This window comes from Tursiops truncatus, chromosome 4 (assembly GCF_011762595.2).
Source record: "Tursiops truncatus isolate mTurTru1 chromosome 4, mTurTru1.mat.Y, whole genome shotgun sequence".
NCBI lineage: Eukaryota > Metazoa > Chordata > Mammalia > Artiodactyla > Delphinidae > Tursiops > Tursiops truncatus.
In genome coordinates this window covers 129,468,873-129,489,461 of record NC_047037.1, presented here as the reverse complement: position 1 = coordinate 129,489,461, position 20,589 = coordinate 129,468,873, and the positions used below count along the sequence as shown (strand labels likewise).

At 35.3% G+C, this 20,589-nt stretch overlaps 1 long non-coding RNA gene across 1 annotated transcript; it reads right to left on the bottom strand.

Annotated features, from left to right (window-relative positions):
- Positions 1 to 543: 543 nt before the first annotated feature.
- Positions 544 to 19,335, bottom strand: LOC109547806 (uncharacterized). The gene is made up of 5 exons (XR_002173736.2): positions 19,173 to 19,335; positions 9,050 to 9,094; positions 5,225 to 5,393; positions 4,123 to 4,277; positions 544 to 787 (listed from the first exon to the last, which is right to left on the bottom strand). It is a non-coding gene; the product is annotated as an uncharacterized lncRNA (long non-coding RNA).
- Positions 19,336 to 20,589: the final 1,254 nt, after the last annotated feature.

The window sequence follows — 20,589 nt, the reverse complement described above, 5'->3', positions numbered from 1 at the left end:
AGGAAGCTGTGATTCTCCTGCTTGTCAGTAATCAGTTTAAGCATGAGCACAGGAACATGTCTGGTCAATAAAGAGACAGAGAAGAATGCGGAGGCTTCTGGGAAAGATGTCTTGCCTTCCCTTACCTCTCATAATTTGGACACTGGATAAAAATATCCCTCTTCTTCTCATGGAATTTGCAGGTCTTCCTATGGAACTGCAGTGGAAATCACAGGGAGGGCTGCCTTGAAAATAAAGCTAATCCATGAAATATGGCAGAGTATAAGAACAGCAAAAACTTGGATCCTTGATGTAGTTTTTGAGCCACTAAATTCACCCACCTGGGAGCTACCCTCCTTTGATAGAACTGCAGTGTGCTGTAATAGATTTTCTTCACCATGTGAGACACTTTGAGTTGAGTTTCTTATCGCATGCATCCAAACACATCCAAATTAGTATATCCTTGTACTTGTTATTTGGCAACTTCATGCTTCATTAACATTTTTATATGATGACACACTAGGACAATGAAAATCCATGGAAGTCAAGTTAATGCATTTAACCGTTTATTCAAAGAGTTGATAGACTAGAAGTGTGACACCACTGGCCAAAAATAATTTTAGGGATTATATATGGACTGGAAATAAGTATAATGAATCTCTTTCACTTGTTATTTTAAAAATTAACAAAAATATCTTCAACTGGAATGGTATATAGATTGTGGCATTTGGCATTTTCCTTACAAGTTGGCTAAATCAAATACACATATTTGATTTAAAATCTTGGGACACATATAAAGTTTCATAATCTGTAAAGAAAAAGAAGACAAAATTTTAAATTGCATAAATAAATATTTTGATGACGGGATATTTTATAAGTTTGACCTCAAATTAGAGACATGTATCGGCGACACAGGGTTTTTCCAATCTTTAACTATTTCAATGAAAAAGAGAACACGTTGTTCAGTTGATGTTATGTAGATCAAACATCTGATAGATATTCAATATCCCTTTATAACTGATTCAGTGTCAAATAGCCATATCATCAACGAGTTGGAAGTTCACCCGCATTTCCTAATTCCTAGAACAGAATTTCTTATGCTAGATGGCATTGTCTCCCATAACTTCTTAGTTTCAGTATGCATATTTATCCACATGGCTGTATGCATATCCTGGACAGAAACTAATTAATGAGTGCATCCATTTATAATTTATCAGCTGTTAGTTTTCCATTAGCTACACGTTTTTTCATTTGTATCTATTTGGAAAAAGCATGTTTGTCATTTTCCACAGGAGAAAAGAAAAAACCTAATCTACTATATCACTTTAAAATGAACTTGCGGATGATGTAAAGCAAACAAAATAATAACTACCTAAAGGCTATTTAACTCTCTGAGGCTGTATTACGACCTGTGCAATCCCTGTTATCTCCAGAAATATAATGATGGTTTTGCCTTTTTATTTTGATAGAAAAATAATCAAACTGCTTTTTTCCCCCAAACAGTCAGACAAAATGACATATGCTAAGACCCTTGGAGTTATTATGTAAAAGTTGAGCCCACAGGTTCATTAATTTATGGGGAAAGTAGAGAAAAACATTTCAGAGTCATAGGGAGAGAAACTTTTAATTGGAAATTTGCATTTACAGTGTAAAATTTTAGTCTCTCAAGGTTGTTACTTTCTGAGTGGATGGAGGGAAATGGAGTAATGAGAAAAAAAAATGTAACTGGCTTTCTGTCATTTTTCTGGCCACGCATTGAAGTGGTACTGCTCAGTGAATGGAACTGTTGAAATTCAGGAGAGGTACAAAAAGACCTCTTATACTATGATATAAGCATCACACAAGTGAATTGAACTGATAGCTTTTATGCTTTCATCATTTTCCAAACACACAGTAATGATAACATTTTGTTCTTGCCTGCTGTTTGATAAAGTTATGTTATATCTAACTCCAATTAAGTTGTTGGCAGAAACTATTTGAATAACTACCTGGATAGCCATTATACTTTATGCAAGTTAGCATCTTGGTAACTCTCAAATAAACTGCTTGTTTAAAGATAACAAAAAAGAAAAGAAAGTTGAATATTTTTATGGCTACATGTAAAGACTATGATTTTTTCATTTAGATAGTTCATCATTTCTTATTTATATATTTTTACCTATTTCAAATCTCTGAAATTAAGAGTATCTTATAATTAATGGTGTGAAATATTATAACTGACAGCTCCCCGCTTACTGAAATAAGAAATAATTGTGCAAATTATTAATAGAATCTAAGAGATTAAGTAGAGTAACTTTACTACAAATGAGTCCTGGTATAATCGGATCTTTCTAAATTGAAACTGTATGGTCTTTTTAACTACCTGTCCAATTTATTTCGACTTTGAAACATGAATTTTTCTTCCTCTGTGATTTTACCACACTTCTTCAAAGTTCATCCTCCTTGGCCATCCAGCACTTTCAACGTTTGGCTAAAGATAGATTTCAAGTGTCACCTCCTCTTGTTGGTTATCCCAGCCAACATGGGGATGCCATAGCTCTTAATGCCCCAAGATCTTTAGAACTTTTTAACTCTGAATGTGAAAACTTCAGCTTACACTACTCCAGATACACGTGTGGGTTGTGGATTATGCTACAAGGAGTGAGAACAGGATATGGGAGAATGGATGTGGAATTGTAGAATAATTATCTATGGTCCATATTCATATTTTTTGCATGAATTTTTCATGGCTCAAATGGAATCATTAATAGATAAATAAAGCAGGGCATTAATTCATTAATGTTATAAGCAATGTTTTTTTTTCCCCATTATTGCTCTATTTCACTATTGCAAATGTGACAAAAATGGGTTAATAAAGACCTTTACTATTGATCTTCTGGTAAAGGTTCTTGGACGTATTCTCATTTTGTTGCTAAGTGAATAAATATCAGATAAATTCACCTGTGTTTATTTTTATACTTCAAGCACTGAATGGTATAGGAAATATTAACCTAAGTAAATTAATTGATTTTGATTTACCTAAATAAAAATGATACAATTATAGAAAATTATATTTTCAGTTGTTATTTTACCAAAAAGAATATATTTCATATGGGAACTATAATATCAAGAGCTTACTTCCTTTCTCACCTCATATTTTACCTTAATGGGAAGACACCTTTGAAGATTATTATTTAAAAAACCTGTAAATCATGTCCAGTGGTTTTTTTTTTCTTTCTTTCTTTTTGTGTTTGTTTTTTAGTGTTTGGAAGGAAATGGGATATCTTTCATTTGAAATGCATAGAAACAAGTTTAATATTTTGCTGAAGACCTGTTGTAATTGCTGGTGATTTACAATAGTGATTAACCATTATCCAAGGAAAAATAGAGTTTAAGTCAGCAAGTTTAACTGTTAGATAGAAATACTGCTGATTGAAAACAGTCTGGTGTACATGTTCCATGTATACAAGGCATAGAATAGAATGTCAGTTAGTACCGCATGTTCATGAATTAGAACAATAACTTCTCTCTTGATAATTTATAACAGTCATAAATTTTTCTGATGATAGTTGAGAAAAAATTAGAAACCACTACTGAAATAAATTGTTCTGAAGCACCTTCTGGCATTTTCTGAAAAAGTAGGAGTAGCGACACGGGCTCCTGATTTAGAAACTTGAATCTGGCATAGTCTACTACTTAGGGTTTAGCTTAATGAATTGACATTTATTTAAAGTTATGTGGAGAACTCAAAAATCCAGTATTACCACATAGTTCTTATGCGGAAATATAGAACTACAAAATAACTAAGCTTCTTTAAGATTGGAATATAATTTGAGAACTAGATGGCTAGAATTATCAATATCATCTCTAGGGCTTCATTAGAACAATAGTAATTTATTCCTCAAACATTGATGTTCTTCTCTCATTCTAATTTATACCTATTATGACTTAGCTTCTCTCTCCATTTCCATTGTTTCCACTCACACTGACCAGCTACTCATTCTCTGTAACTCCTGCATTCATATTCCAAAAGAGAGGCTTTATTTGGTTTTAGTAGTTGCCATCCAATCTAGAGTGCCCTGTCTAGCTTTCACCCTAGTCCCTTTCACAAATCAACAGATGATGTTGAGTCAATTATCTGTTGCTGGTCCAACTGGCTATTACCTTATTGGTGAAGCCATGTAGTAAAGAATATGGTGTCCTGAGATAAGAGGCCAACTGGCTGCTCTTCTCAGCAGGAAACAATCTGAATGGCAGTCTCCCATAACAAAGCTGTATTGTTCATCAGTATAGGCAGCTTTTCATCCAGTTGGGAAAGTCTAGGTTACAGGAAACCAAGATTAATAACTACCAAAACTTAAGTCGGAAGGAAATACTAAGGCCATATATTTCAAAATATGTGATTACTAAAATTTTTATCCAAATGGTAACCTCATTTTAAAAAAACATGTGACTGTTGGAAATTATGATTCATTAATATTTACGGAGGTCTTATTAATATCATAACATATAATAGCAAAAATAGCTATCATCTATATAATAAAGATTTTTTTGTTCAACGTTTTATTAGTGGGCCCACAAAAAGAACTCAATAAATGCTTGTTGAATTAAGAACAAATAAATGAAGGGATAAATGAATGATTATGGTTTTGCCTCATTTACTATCTTATTTGATCCTCATGATAATAATTCATTTATTCAATGAATATCTCTAGAGTATCTGTTATGTGCCAGGCACTTTGTAGTAGATATTATCATTGCTGATTTGTGGTTGTGATTGTTGTTATTGTTTTGCCATTATTATTATGTTTTTTATCCCCTTTTTAATAAATCTAGTAATCAGAGAAATCTCAAAGCCTACAAGTGGCAAAGCTGGAATTTTATTCCACAAACTTTGAATGAAATCCCAGAATTTAAAACTGTCTTTCTAGTGTGGTGGTAGACCAATGCCTCTTTCTGTCCCAGGGTCATACAAAAGTTCATCTTTCTAAGATAGCCCTCTTCCTCTACATACTTGGCCATATGGCCTGGTTAATTACTACCCATTTTTCAGATTTCAACTCAGAAGACAGTTCAGGAAAGTCTTCTCTGCTCCTCAAACTAATTTAGGTTCCCACGTAGCACACTTTCATTATTTACTGAAACTCTCCTTCAAAGTGTTTTTCATAGACACCATTAACTAATTCACTAAATGCTTTTAAAATTTTTCAGCTCTCCTAGTATAATGCAGGCTTTTGAGGGCAAAGCCTCTGTGTGTTTTACTTACTGTTAATCTGTAATCCTAGAACAGGAAAATATGAAGTGTTCAATAAACTGGTATTCATTGGATGTATGAATATACTAGGTAGATCATAAATTTTGAAGTCAAATACATGATATCAAAAGTGACCTTGAGGAAATCATCCAACCCCCAAAACCCATATAATTTTCTTCACCTGTAAAATGGAAATAAAGAAATCTACTTGAGTATGAGTATACAATACTCCCCTACATACAAATGATTTCCATTCCAACAGTGCATTCATAAGTCCAACAAAGTTAGTCTAGGTACCCAACTAACACAATCGGCTATATAGTACTGTACTATAATAGGTTTATAATACTTTTCACACAAATAATACATAAAAAAAACACAAGAAATAAAGAAAACATTTTAATCTTACAGTACAGTACCTTGAAAAGTACACTAGTACAGTACAACAGCTGGCATACAGGGGCTGGCATCAAGTGAACAGGCAAGAAGAGTTACTGACTGGAGGAGGGAGAAGAGGTGGGAGATGGTAGAGCTGAAGGTTCATCAACACTAGGAGACTGAGGGCTGCAATTTCACTCACGTGTGACTTTGATGAAGCACACGTTCGCATCTTTGAAAGTTCATAACTTGAAGGTTCGTAGGTAGGGAACTTACTGTAATTTTAAGCTGAATTTCTGATACACAGTTGGTATTTAGTGAATGCTTTATTTCTTATAGTATAAAGTTTGAGAAGTTTAGCCTGTTAGTTATTACAATTGAGGTGCAAGAAAACATCACCATTTACCTGATTGAAGCAATGAAAATCACAGACATGAAGCCTAGAAAAATATAAATAATTCTTGAAGGATGAAAAGCCCAAATGTATTAAATAACTTTAAACATCTAGACTATTCTTGCTTCACAGCCAGGATGTTTTACTTAACCTTATACTGAGCCTTGGAATTGAAGTAACACTGAAGATAAAGGACAAGTTTTAATAGCATAAAAGCATCCTCCAGTCCATACCCAAGTGAAGATCATCTAATAAAAACTGAAACAAAAATTGTTTACTACCTCTATTAAGGTTCTAGAAGCCAGAAACTGCCTCAAAAGGCAAACAGGACTTATATATGAAGGGGCAATGGATGGGGAGGATGAGAGGAGAGTTTCTTATGAAATATATGATAACAATGCTTCTCAAACAATGTGCACAAAAATCACTGGGGATTTTTAAAAAAATACAGATTCTGATCCAGGTGGTCCTGATTTGACCTGACATTCTGCATTTCTAATGAGCTCCCAGGTGATGTCATCAACACTGGTTCATAAGTTGCAAAAATATTGAGATATTATTAAAGAATGAGCAGCCTGAGGAAAATAAAATTCTACCTACTTTCATTAGAGTGTGAATAGAAACTCGGTGGAGATGAGGAAGAGTTAGGTCCCCAAATTCATTTGGACCCCTATCTTTTGACAAGTGATTTGGAGAATTCATTATCCAATATTAGTGCAAAACAAATCAAAAGTTTTTCAAATTAGTTTCCTTATTCTTGTGGTTGAATGTAAGATTGCTTCAAATTTAAAAATACTGCAAATTCAGTTCAGCTCAGTTCAACAAACACTTGTTCATGGATATCATATACAAAGGCCTATGCTGAGCATTTGGGTGTTTGTTCAGGTAAGTTATGCATGGTCCCTGAGCTCTTGTACTTCAGCATGGGAGAAGACACTCATAAACAACTCAGTTTCAAGGAAGACTGTAGTAAATACCAAATTAGAAGATAAACAAAGTGCCATATTATTATGGGAAAGAGAGGTCTATGCCCCCCTCAGGACAGCTAGGATGAAGCTTCCTGGCAGAGGTGGAATTCAAATTGGCTTTGAAGGACAGGTAGGAATGCCAACAGGGTCTTCTGGATGAAGTACTTAGAAGTGAGAGAACACAGTGTTTATTCCACAAACAATGGGTGGAGAGTAAGCCTCCAATGGAAGCTGGAGGTAGAGGGACTTTATTAACAGATAAGGCTGGAATAAAGGAGGAGCTCCATGTTGGCTGGTTTGACTACAAGACTGAGAAAACCAAACATCTTCCTGTAGAGAAATATGTATGTACACTGAAAAATAATTGTGCCAATATTGTGAAGGATAGTTGTAGAGACTAGGTTGGTGATTGGCAGGAATATTTAGAGCACCACCTTAGGTGTGGAGTGGGGAAGATGGAAAGGTTAAAAAAAAAAGCTCCAGGTGAGACAAGAGTTTATATAATTTGACAGGAGTTACTTTTGTACATTTTTTGGAAAAGTGAGAAATTTTTAAAATAGACATAACAAAATATCAGGAATTAGATGTAAGAAGAAATGAGTTTTCAAATTATAATAATGTGGCCAGCTCATTGTAGAGCTTCGCTGACCCTGAGTTAATGTCTCCCAGAAATGAGGGGCAATGCTTGTACCCAAGTGCATTAGAACCTTCAGAAGCCAGGGCACAATACCAGTGGGGTTTCCTTCCTTACTCCAGACCATTTACTTTACAGGCTGAATAAACAGTTAAGGACAAAAGTAATTCAGGCAAAGACTGCTTGACTAATACTTAGGTTCATTTTCTTGTTGTATGCAAGACCAAAAAGCCACATGAGATTTTCCATGAGACTGTATTTTGTTCATTAGAAAGAGAATTAAAAAGTCTTTGAACACTTGCTTAGCCGCAAGGAACAATAACTTATTCTTCAGTTATCAGTGACATTTTTAGGTCCCCTGTGCTCAAAATATATGTGAGAGGTATTTTTTAGGGAGGAGGAGAGGGAGTTTTGTTTTGTTTTAACATTTATTTTTGCATTAGAGGAATATTATTTTTATCTTATAAAACACACAAATCTATAGTATAAACTAGAAGATAACAGGACAATTTTAATGATCTACATGCTGTAGCAGTTTTTCCTGAGCCTTCTTAAGCCTTGAGCTCCCTTTCCTGACCCTTCCTCTTCAGTGTCTTTTACTATGGCCCGCATCAAAGAATATTTCTAAGAGAAATTTTGGTGGACTTATAGGGTTGTTTGGGGGAGTAAATTAGATTGCTTAGGTAGAGTTCCTTGCACAGGGTAAATTCTGTATAAATATTAGTTTCCTCCTCTCCCTTTTCAGAACACTGAGAGCTGAGCTTGGAGCTGAACATATTATTAAGTATCTTGATTAATACTAGAAAGAATTAAGAATAATATAAAAAAAACATATCTGTAGCTTTGGTCATTGGATGTCTTGTGTAGATAACATCCTCATGCTTTGTTTACCTAATTGTATCTCAATGCACAGTTGTTTGTTAAATTTTTGTAGGAGGAGCTGAATCTTGAAATGGGAATTAGCTTTCAACTGTCTTACAAGTGAAAAACAAAAGATTATTAAGCAGGAGTCAGTTCTAATGAGCAACAAATTCTCTCATTTTATAGATGAAAAAAAAATGTCCCCCCCAATGTATAATTCTACATAAGAAAAAAAGGTGTAGAAAATATCACATTAAGCTTGGAAGTCTTTAGAGTTAGCATATATATTAAATACATTTAATATATTACTATAATTTTAATATAATTAATTTTATTTAGTTTAATATAATTAATTTTAAATATAGTTCATGTAAGTTATTTTTTAGCATCAAATGTAATTCTATAATTTGGTGATTATTCTCATGGAAAGTAGCTATTCTATATATTATATTTTTAAATATTTATAGGCAATAAAAGAAAAGGAAAAAAAAATAGAACCCTGTAGCTACAAAGTTTGTTAAGGATGATTCAGATATTAAACCTTTAGGTAATTAAGAATGACATTTAATGAGCCATGTTTTAATAACAAAGTTGAATATTACCTCAATAGCATTTTCTGTCTCATTTCCATGTAGTAATTCTGGTTTCTGAAAAACATATGGGAAGGGGGTTCATCAATTCAGTAGCATGGTTTGCTGATTGCTCTTCTTTTCTTGAAGGATAGAATCAATACTAAAATGGTGAGTCTAGATGTCATCATTTGCTTGCTTTATAATTTGGGATATAGTTTTACTTCTCAGATATTTTAGATAAATATTTGAAATAAATAACTGAATATGACAGACAGTTTGGACATTTTGATTTACAATATTTTTGCTCAAATGGTATTTTCACCTAAAACACATTTTAGCATTCACAAACTTGTTTTTTTTTCACACTTCTACTGGTCCCCTTCCAATTTTAATATGTGACAAAAGAAAAAAGTACCACAGGAAGTGATTTCACTTACTTTATTAGTTAACTTCTTCATAAAAAAGAGTAGTATGTTCAGGAAGGGAGCACATAAATAACTCCGACTTAGATCAGTGAAACATAATTTTACAGGTTTATAATCTTTATTTTGCTCTCGTGACATATTTAATTTGTTCAGAAGAGAGAACATAGTGCCCTCTACAGAAACTCTAGCCAGCTGGGTATTGTAAGGAGGACCATCTGCTGAAATAAGCTCCATTTTTAAACCTCAAAATGTTGTAACTATCACTTATTTATTTTCTTGCATAATATTAAGGGAAAATTATATAAATCCTGATATTTTTCCTTTGCTAGTTAGTGGATTAAGTCTCTTTCATTCATAATGTGGCCCCAGACAAACTGAAAATAAGAAAATGTATCTTAGTACCAGTTGGGATGGTTTTGATTACAAATAATAAGAAAACCAAAAAGGAAATTTACTAAATTCCAAAACAAGAAGTTCAGAGGCAATGACTCTGTGATTAGTAATTTCAGTGGCTTCACACACCATCAAGGATGAAGGTTCTTCTGCATTGTAAGCTCTGCCATTCTGTCTGTGATGACCTCTTCACAGCCTAGTTTATCCCACAGTTAGGTGGCTGCCGCAGTTCAAGATGTCACATACAGATGTGACAAAATTCAAAGGAAGAAGAGGGCTACTTCTGCCAATGTCTTTCTATGAGCAAGGAGAACTTTTCGAGGAAACTCCTAGCATACATCCTTTATATCTCACTGGCCAGAGTTGAATCCTGTACCAATCACTGCCCTGTGACTAAGATACAATTAGCTTAGATGAGCAGTCCATAACGTGTGGTCTATGGGCCACTGGCTGTCCCCAAAATTCTTTCGGGGTATTGGCAAAATCAAAACTAGTGTCATAAAAATATTGGCATTATTTACCTTTTTTCTGTTGGTGAAATTTGCACTGATAGTGCAAAGGCAGTGGTGGGTAAAACAGTTGGTGTCTTAGCACCAATTAAGCAGGAACACCAAATTGTACTAGGAGTCACTGTATTCTTCACCTCCATACACTCATAAAAAACTGAATTAAGCAAATAAGTTAAGAGCTTGTTTCATTTAAGAAGGTCCTTGACAAAGCAAGGAAAAATTAATGTATTAAATTTCTGTATATCAAATATATCTCAATACAAAAATTTGACATGTTTATATGTCTTATTATTTTGTGTGACAAAATTGGAAGTATACTTAAAACAATTCTGTTGTGGACCAAAGTATGGTGCTTATGTTTAGGAAAAGCTCTTATGCAATGTTTGAGTTACAAGCTGAACCAGCCACTATTTTCATAATCACCATTTTTTCTTGAATGAAATCTGGTGGACACATTGCAATTTTTCAGACAGACATTTGCAGATATTATTTTGAAAAAGAACAAAATGAGTCTGTGACTTCAAGGAAAACCAATAACACTATTTTTTGCCAATGATAAAATATTATCTTCCAAACAAAAATTGGAATTTGAGAAAACTATTTTGTTACCATGAGCTGTATAGCTTTCTAATACTTAATGAGTTTTCTGATGAGATTGATGATTATGTCAATAAATGTGATTTTTGCTATTGTAAAATGAAATGTATCAAAATTTGGAAGATCTGAATAACTCACTGAACCAATATTTTCTAAATGACCAGTGAATATTGCTATAAAACTATGCATGAGTAGAGGATTCATTATTAGTGCATATAAATTAAAGAATTTAAATTTAACCATGACCAAACGTTTCACCAATATCTTTTAAAATTTCAAACACTACTGTTAAGAAATGACCACTTGTTAAGTTTTGTTTCTATCAAAGAAGAATATCCACAATTATATGAAAAGGCTATTAAAACACTCTTCCCTTTCCAACAATCTAAACATACAGGTATTTTTTTCATATTCTTCAAACCAAATAACATAATACAACAAATTGAATGCAAGACAGATGGGAGAATCTAGCTATCCTCTATTAAGGCAGATAGTAAAGAGGTTTGTGAAAATATAAAAGAATGCCACTTTTTAAACTAATTGCTTTTGCTTTGGAAAATGCAGCAATTTTTCATGAAATATGTTATTTTTGTTAATGTAATATTAGTGACCTTATCTTTTATTTTTAATAAATATTTAACTATATATTTAATGAATATTTTTAACATTTCTCAGTTTTAAGTTCTAATATGTTACTATTTTTTTTTCAGTACGCGGGCCTCTCACTGTTGTGGCCTCTCCTGTTGTGGAGCACAGGCTCTGGACATGCAGGCTCAGCAGCCATGGCTCATGGGCCCAGCCGCTCCGTGGCATGGCATGTGGGATCTTCCCAGACCAGGGCACGAACCCGTGTCCCCTGCATCGGCAGGAGGACTCTCAACCACTGCGTCACCAGGGAAGCCCTAATATGTTACATTTTGATAGATATATAATCCAAAAGATCTTTGGGGTCCTCAATCTTTGTAGGTACAAAGGAGTGTGGAAACAAACAGTCTGAGAATCCATGGGCCAATCAGGAATCCCCCTTTGTGACTAGAGGACTCTCCTGAGGCCATGATTACCTGGAAAAGGATGGAACAGAACCTTAGGCCCTGTAAGAAAGGTGGAAGATGGGAGAATGGATTTTGGGAAGGCAATCAACAGTGTTTGCTGAAATCTTCTACAGAATCACAGCATTTCATCTGTAGTGTCTGGAATGGTTAATGAAATCGTGGTTTTCAAAGTGTGGTGTTTGGAAGTTTTTCAAATGGAGGACATTGGCAGGTGGGAATCAGAGTTTCAGGCTCTACTGTTCCAATCAGAACCACTACAAGTATATCTCTTTTACATGTTGGGCTTCCTCTTAAGATTCATTTAAGATGTAATTTGTGGAAGAAAAATGTTGAATATCACTGATTTAACATTTCCGTTGTGGACATATACATTTCTGATATCTAATCTCACAAATTAGGTTTTAAACTTCTTGAAGATCAGATTACAGTATTATTCTCCATTTTCTTCTAAACATCAGAGCCCAATGCTTTATACTTAATGACTATAATGCTGATTAAATTTAAATAAGTTTTCAAGTGGCATTTTCCCCTGTTTTTTCAGGCCATATCCATAAATCAAAGGATTGTATCTTGGAGACAGTTGTGTCCAGAGATGGGAATGGTAAAGTGTGTGTGTATTTGAGGCTCATGTATTTTATTATTGGTCATTGTGAGTCAATTTTTTAGGGGAGTATTTCTAGGATGCCTAATAACACTATTTAATTTGGGAAAACACTTAATCTTCAAAGACATTTGCAAAAGCAGTAGGTAATTGATCTCTGCAACAAGTCTTTGAAAGGAGCAGTTATCTGCATTCCTATTCTACAGGGAGAATATTGAGACTTTCCAAAGACCATTAGAAAGGGGTCAACACCACAATTACTTAAATTCTATGCAGGGTGTTCTTGGGGAGACAACTATAGCACTAGACTGCAAGGCAGACCAGAATTACAGAGAAAAAAATGCCTGCAAAATAAAGTGGGGAGGAATACTACATTACCTGAGACAAGGACCAATAATATTGATTTTGAATCACTCACTTCTGTGTTAAATTATTTTGCTGATAACTGGATAGAACGCAAACTTTACCAAAACGTAGTTCAGACTGTGTCCCCTATCCCCCGTTAATACCCCATTTCTGCCCTCTGAAGATAGCTTCTAACCAAATAACAGTATATTTAACTCTTTTCTGTAAAATACATATGTTCACTTATTATTATATTCTAAATACTCATTTCCAAATGGCAAATGACATTTATTCAGGTGTCAAATCACGATATGGAGGGAAAACGTTATTTTTCAAAGTTATAAATACACCTCAAGGCAGGGAAAACCTTTATGTACACCACAGTGCCTAGCATCTTCACATAATTTGTTCTCATGACGTCTAATATTTAAATACCCCTTACAGGCACTGTTTAAAGCATTTTACAGATACAGACTCATTTGAGTCTCACAACTGCTTAATTCAACTTACAGCTCTTAATTGTATTTTACAAATGAGGAAGCTGAGACTCAGTAAGTTGTCCTGGGTCACACAGCTAAGGATGGGTACAGCTGGGAACCAAAGCCATGTAATCTGGCTCCAAAATCTGCACTCCACCCACTAACCTATAACCTTGAATTAAGTTTGTAATGGGACGCATGAACTGGGACACTAAAAGAAAAATAGGATTGTGGTTTTAGGTTGGTTGTTGTTCTATGTAGCTCTCACTGAGTAAGAATGAAGATTCTTCTTCTTCTGTTACCTCCTCACACCAAAAACTATGAGGACCATCCACTGGATGACTGGATGAGCATCTAGCTAATGGGATCAATTTCTGTGTTCCCAGACTGGCTGAATGGATACAAAAACAAGACCAATATATATGCTGTCTACAAGAGACCCACTTCATACCTACGGACACCTACAGACTGAAAGTGAGGGGATGGAAAAAGATACTCTATGCAAATGGAAATCAAAAGAAAGCTGGAATAGTAATTCGCATATAAGACAAAATAGACTTTAAAGTAAAGACTATTACAAGACACAAAGAAGGACACTACATAATGATCAAGGAATTGATCCAAGAAGAAGATATAATAATTGTAAATATTTATGCACCCAACATAGGAGCACCTCAATACATAAGGCAAATACTAACAGGCATAAAAGGGAAAATCAACAGTAACACAATCATAGTACGGGACTTTAACACCCCACTTTCACCAATGGACAGATCATCCAAAATGAAAATAAATAAGGAAACACAAGCTTTAAATTATACATTAAACAAGATGGACTTAACTGATATTTATAGGACATTCCATCCAAAAACAGAATACACATTTTTCTCAAGTGCTCATAGAACATTCTCCAGAATAGATCATATCTTGGGTCACAAATCAAGCTTTAGTAAATTTAAGAAAATTGAAATCATATCAAGTATCTTTTCCGACAACAATGCTATGAGACTAGATATCAGTTACAGGAAAAGATATGTAAGAAATACAAACACATGGAGGCTAAACAATACACTACTTAAGAACGAAGTGATCACTGAAGAAATCAAAGAGGAAATCAAAAAATACCTAGAAACAAATGACAATGGAAACACGACGACCCAAAACCTATGGGATGCAGCAAAAACAGTTCTAAGAGGGAAGTTATAGCTATACAATCCTACCTTAAGAAACAGGAAACATCTCGAATAAACAACCTAACCTTGCACCTAAAGCAATTAGAGGAAGAAGAACAAAAAAAAAACCCAAAGTTAGCAGAAGGGAAGAAATCAAAAAGATCAGATCAGAGATAAATGAAAAAGAAATGAAGGAAATGATAGCAAAGATCAATAAAACTAAAAGCTGGTTCTTGGAGAAGATAAACAAAATTGATAAACTATTAGCCAGACTCATCAAGAACAAAAGGGAGAAGACTCAAATCAATAGAATTAGAAATGAAAAAGGGGAAGTAACAACTGACACTGCAGAAATACAAAGGATCATGAGAGATTACTACAAACAACTCTATGCCAGTAAAATGGACAAACTGGAAGAAATGGACAAATTCTTGGAAATGCACAACGTGCCGAGACTGAACCAGGAAGAAATAGAAAATATGAACAGACCAATCACAAGCACTGAAATTGAAACTGTGATTAAAAATCTTCCAACAACAAAAGCCCAGGACCAGATGGCTTCACAGGTGAATTCTATCAAACATTTAGAGAAGAGCTAACACCTATCCTTCTCAAACTCTTCCAAACTATAACAGAGAGAGGAACACTCCCAAACTCATTCTACAAAGCTAAAATCACCCTGATACCAAAACCAGACAAGGAAGTCACAAAGAAAGAAAACTACAGGCCAATATCACTGATGAACAGAGATGCAAAAATCCTCAACAAAATACTAGCAAACAGAATCCAACAGCAAATTAAAAGGATCATACACCATGATCAAGCGGGGTTTATTCCAGGAATGCAAGGATTCTTCAATATACGCAAATCAATCAACGTCATACACCATATAAACAAACTGAAGGAGAAAAATCATATGATCATCTCAATAGATGCAGAGAAAGATTTTGACAAAATTCAACGCACATTTATGATAAAAACCCTGCAGAAAGTAGGCATAAAGGGAACTTACCTCAACATAATAAAGGCCATATATGACAAACTCACAGTCAACATCACCCTCAATGGTGAAAAAGTGAAATGATTTCCACTAAGATCTGGAACAAGACAAGGTTGCCCACTCTCACCACTCTTACTCAACAGAGTTTTGGAAGTTTTAGCCACAGCAATCAGAGAAGAAAAAGAAATAAAAGGAATCCAAATCGGAAAAGGAGAAGTAAAGCTGTCACTATTTACAGATGACATGATACTATACATAGAGAATTCTAAAGATGCTACCAGAAAACTACTAGAGCTAATCAATGAATTTGGTAAAATAGCAGGATACAAAATTAATGCACAGAAATCTCTTGCATTCTTATACCGTAATGATGAAAAAAATCTGAAAGTGAAATTAAGAAAACACTCCCACTTACCATTTCAACAAAAAGAATAAAATATCTAGGAATAAACCTACCTAAAGAGACAAAAGACCTGTATGCCAAAAATTATACGACACTAATGAAAGAAATTAGAGATGATACAAATAGTTGGAGAGATATATCATGTTCTTGGATTGGAGGAATCAACATTGTGAAAATGACTCTACTACCCAAAGCAATCTACAGATTCAATTCAATCCCTATCAAACAACCACTGGCATTTTTCACAGAACTAGAACAAAAAATTTCACAATTTGTATGGAGACACAAAAGACCCCGTATAGCCAAAGCAATCTTGAGAATAAAAAATGGAGATGGAGAAATCAGTCTCCCTGACTTCAGACTATACTTCAAAGCTACAGTAATCAAGACAGAATGGTACTGGCACAAAAACAGAAATATAGATCAATGGGACAGGATAGAAAGCCCAGAAATAAACCCACGCACATATGGTCATCTTATCTTTGATAAAGGAGGCAGAAATATACAGTGGAGAAAAGATAGTCTCTTCAATAAGTGGTGCTTGGCATACTGGACAGGTACATGTAAAAGTATGGAATTAGAACACTCCCTAACACCATACACAAAAATAAACTCAAAATGGATTAAAGACCTAAATGTAAGGCCAGACACTGTCAAACTCTTAGAGGAAAACATAGACAGAAGGCTCTATGACATAAATCACAGCAAGATCCTTTTTGACCCACCTTCTACAGAAATGGAAATAAAAACAAAAATAAACAAATGGGACTAACGAAACTTAAAAGCTTTTTCACAGCAAAGGAACCATAAATAAGACCAAAATTCAACCCTCAGAATAAGAGAAAATATTTGCAAATGAAGAAACTGACGAAGGATTAATATCCAAAATTTACAAGCAGCACATGCAGCTCAATAACAAAAAGACAAACAACCCAATCCAAAAATGGGCAGAAGACCTAAATACACATTTCTCCAAAGAAGATATACAGACTGCCAAAAAACACATGAAAGAATGCTCAACATCATTAATCATTAGAGAAATGCAAATAAAAACTACAATGAGATATCATCTCACACTGGTCAGAATGGCCATCATCAAAAAATCAGAAACAATAAATGCTGGAGAGGGTGTGGAGAAAAGGGAACCCTCTTGCACTGTTGGTGGGAATGTAAATTGATACAGCCACTATGGAGAACAGTATGGAGGTTCCTTAAAAAACTACAAAAGAACTACCATACGACCCAGCAATTCCACTACTGGGCATATACCTTGAGAAAACCATAATTCAAAAAGAGTCATGTACCAAAATGTTCATTGCAGCTCTATTTACAATAGCCAGGACATCGAAGCAACCTAAGTGTCCATCAACAGATGAATGGATAAAAAAGATGTGGCACATACATACAATGGAATATCACTCAGCCTTAAAAAGAAACAAAATTGAGTTATTTGTAGTGAGGTGGATGGACCTAGAGTCTGTCATAGAGAGTGAAGTAAGGCATAAAGAGAAAAACAAATACCATATGCTAACACATATATATGGAATCTAAGAAAAATAAAAAAGGTCATGAAGTACCTAGAATAAAGGGAATAAAGATACAGACCTACTAGAGCATGTACTTGAGGTTATGGGGAGGGGGAAGGGTAAGCTGTGACAAAGTGAGAGAGTGGCATGGACATATATACACTACCAAACATAAAATATGTAGCTAGTGGGCAGCAGCCGCATGACACAAGATCAGCTCAGTGGTTTGTGACCACCTAGAGTGGTGGGATAAGGAGGGTGGGTGGGAGGGAGATGCAAGAGGGAATAGATATGGGAACATATGTATATGTATAACTGATTCACTTTGTTATAAAGCAGAAACTAACACACCATTGTTAAGCAATTATACTCCAATAAAGATGTTTAAAAAAAATTTTTCTGTGTTCCGAGGCGTCCTTAATTTATACTGAGATTCATACTGAGGGTTGCAAAAAATTATTAATCAATATGTATATTAGTATTCAAAGATCACTGTGTACCAAGCCTTTCTTTACTTATTTACTTAGAGGATTGTTCTCTTAGTGTACCCCTCTAAATGTCTGCAGATTCAAGGGTTGATGTCAAAAGAGCATGCTTTTAAATGTCTTGCTTTATCATCATGACTGCTCTCTGCCACATGGATTTCTTTGTATCATGCTTCAGCAATGTGGAGATACATGGCTTTCAGAGAAGGGAGAGAAGGTGTGAAGATATTCAACAACCACGTGATTTCTATGAAACATCTCTACTTTCACTGCCACCATCACAAATGGGTTGAGACAGCTCAGAGGGTATTTCTCTTTAATCATTTTATATCCAGATGTATGCATTTACACCAGCATGTGAACAATTTCTAGAAATTTTGCCATTCTCATTATGGAGTACCAAAAATAATGCACATGGACAATTTGCAAAGTTTCAAAAATTTTGAATTAGTCTTTGTGAGACAGGCTGGGACTTGGGACACTTTGCTGGGACCTGGGACCTTTTGCTGCAGTGCTGCAATGCTTTCACCTGGACACACTTCTCCTCGAGTAACAAAATACTAAGAAACTGTATGGGACTAAAAATAACTGTGTGCATGTGGCGGTTGGGGCAAATTCTGGACCCGAAAGTTACAAAGAGACCAAAATACCCAACTGCCACTTTTGAAGAGCCTGGAGCAAAAACACGGTGCTGAGAGCAAAAGCCGGATGTTGCGCATGACCCCTGCACACACCACCACCCAAGGGGTGGGCAGAACACCTAAGCCACCCCTCCGACCCGACCCCTGGACACACCCCTACCCGCACCCCATATAAGGAACAAGCTTGCCCCACTCAGGGAGTGAGCAAGCAAGGGAACCTGCTGTTTGTTCTCTCTCCCCACTGCTGCAGCAGGAGCCCCAATAAAGCCTCGCCTGAATTTCTTTTCTGGCCTCTAATCAATTTCTATTGATTGAGGAAGGCCAAGAACCCTGGTCAGTAACATTTGTACCATCCTGCCTCACCAAAATATCTTAAGCCTCACGTCCCAAACTTAATATTACTGTTAGAAAAACCTTTGTTCATATCCCAATTCTCCTTCTCCTTAGTTTTATGACCTTATGCAATTGACTTAATAGTCCTTTCTCTCAGTTCCTTAACTGTAAAATGAATATAGTATTACTTACCTCTCTGGATGTTGTGAGAATTTAACGAGAACATGAACATAATGTACCTGGAACACACTGGGTTCAATTCAGGCTCTTTTATTTTTGAATTAAGAGTTTCAGCTTATCAAAGACAGTTTCCCTTTCTGACAGTTCACAGAATCTCTTCTCCACTGAGACCATATTCTGCAACCCTTAATCTCAAAGGCATGGAGGATGACAGACCTGAATTAGCCTAATTCTCTCCCCGCCCTGTTTCTCAAGAGTTAATTGATGCAGTTACAATTACAGATGGGTGAACCTCATTAGCAAGCTGCTCACTGGAGAAAATCTCATGGTGTTCAGACCTCAAGCCTAGCGTTGTGTCAGAGTCTCCTGGGAAATGTTTTAAAAACGCAGATTCATCAAGCTCTACTCACTCAAACCAAGAAGCACAAAGCCTTGGAATCTGTATTTGTATTTAATCCCCAGTGAGAAGGGGGTAGCCAGCACTTCTCCAGTCCTCTGATCCCCTTTTGGAACTCTTTGCCTTAGGTCTTTGCTGCTTAGTGTTGTCCATGAACCCCCAGCAGCAACAGTAGCAGCTAGAAGCTTGTTAGAAATGCAGAATCCCGGGCCTCCCCACACAAACCAACTCAGTCCGAACCTGAATTTTAACACGATTCCCATGAATTTGTGCACACGAATGTCTGAGAGCACTAACTTTGACTTTTCTTCTCTCTTTTCTCTCCACCAACCTCAGCCTGTGCAATTCTTTTGAGTCATTACTCACAAGAAGTACTTGACAGGCAGCTCAGAAAAGTTGCCAAACCTTGAAGAAGTCTTGGTTCTATGGGTTCTGATTTCTATCTATCTAGCTATCTAACTATCAATCTATCATCATCTCTTTTATCTATCATCTATCTATTTTATCTATCATCTATCTAGCTATTTTACCTATCTATCATCTATCTATTGTATCTACCTATCTATGTATTGGTGTGGGTGGGACTTTACAGTATGCGGTTTTCCTTCAAGTATAGGATCCTACTGTTGTGGATTTGCCTACATGGGTTTTCACTGCTTCATGGTGGAGCCTTTAAATACCTGCTATTCTAGAGGAAGAATTTATTGATGTTCCTTTGGGGGGGTTAATATTCTAGTATAACAGAGCAGAGGTGGGTGAGAAGCACATATTTTGATAGTTTAGAGAGCTGAATGAGGCAGCAATAAAAATAATATTTCAAAACAGTTAAGCTGTCACCCTAAGAAAACTCTGAATGGTGTGTCAAAGAAGAAAGCACTTTACAAAAGTAATTCAATATTGAATGCGTATGTCTGTAATTTGATTTGCAGGAAGCAGAAAATGAAATGTTATGGAAAGATTGTTTCCCTACATTTTATAATTTCTGCTAGTACACTGATATTGACTGTATTTGAATCCTTAGTGAGTGAAGGA